We start from the raw sequence: 1,088 nt of genomic DNA, 5'->3' as shown, positions 1-1,088 counted from the left end.
CAAATATATTAAAGGCATGGTAAACATTTATTAATCTTATACAGCCTTATTCATTACTTGGTCCTGAAAAAAACTCTAGGTCCATTATCACAAGAGAAAAATACGTGGGGGGCAGAATGTCTATTTACAAAGAAGTCATGAAAAAAACTTGGGGCGGACAACGTTACCTGACTTATTTTGGTACCGGTATTAATTCACAAAATATGAGTGAAAAAATTTATCATTAAAAAAAAATTAGTACCTAGCGATTTCCATTTGCGAGGACAGGCGCAAGGAAAAAACCTAAAGAGGAAAAAAGTTCGGGATAATCGTACTTTAGTACGGGTGGCAGGTTCATGTATGCTTCCTTTATAAACACAGGGGGGGGACCACTGTTTACAAATGGGACTGTACATGCTTAGTTACCTTGTAGATGAAGTGTGGGAAAAAAAAAGATGCGCTGTTGAGCTAAATGAATTGCCTTTTGGCGCTGCTTCTTTTGATTCATGAAAAAAAAAGGGGAAGGATCCGGGACCTTTCAGGGGCTTCAGGAAAAAAACTTACTACAAGGCGTGATGCTTGAGGCTCTTTGATTTATGTCTAGAACTTGTAGGAAAAAAAAAACTAGCCCGTTATGGTCGGAGGTATAAAAAACTGAACTAAACTCGGGGACGGCGGTCTATTTGGGCGTTTTCATTTTTCGTAATGCATTAATTAAGGAACCGTATATGCGATTGTTCCGTTGTGCTTGCCGAATCTCGTCTTCCGTAGGGGGGTCTAGGGGAAGCGCGGCTGATGTAGCCAAGACCGGAGCGGTGAGAAAACAGGTATCTAAATTACGGTAACCAGCAATGCGGTTGTTATGGAGTGCAGGCCGGGTCTCGTCCTCCGCGGGGTAGTCCGCGGGAGGCACGGCTGTGTTAGCCAAAGACCAGCCCAATGTCAGAAAACTTTGCACTGCGTGATGCAAAGGTGTGCGGGAAAGTGGAGTCGGGTAGGTGAGCAAGGGTGGCAAGTGATAATGCGTCGGCGACATTGTATTTCCCGGGTAAAATGCACAAATTGTGATAATCAAAATTTCTCGCTTAAATAAAATCTCAGTTGCGCGT

This window comes from Penaeus monodon, chromosome 25 (genome assembly GCF_015228065.2).
Source record: "Penaeus monodon isolate SGIC_2016 chromosome 25, NSTDA_Pmon_1, whole genome shotgun sequence".
Lineage (NCBI taxonomy): Eukaryota > Metazoa > Arthropoda > Malacostraca > Decapoda > Penaeidae > Penaeus > Penaeus monodon.
The sequence above is the reverse complement of the archived record's forward strand: the minus strand, read 5'-3'. Positions refer to the sequence as shown.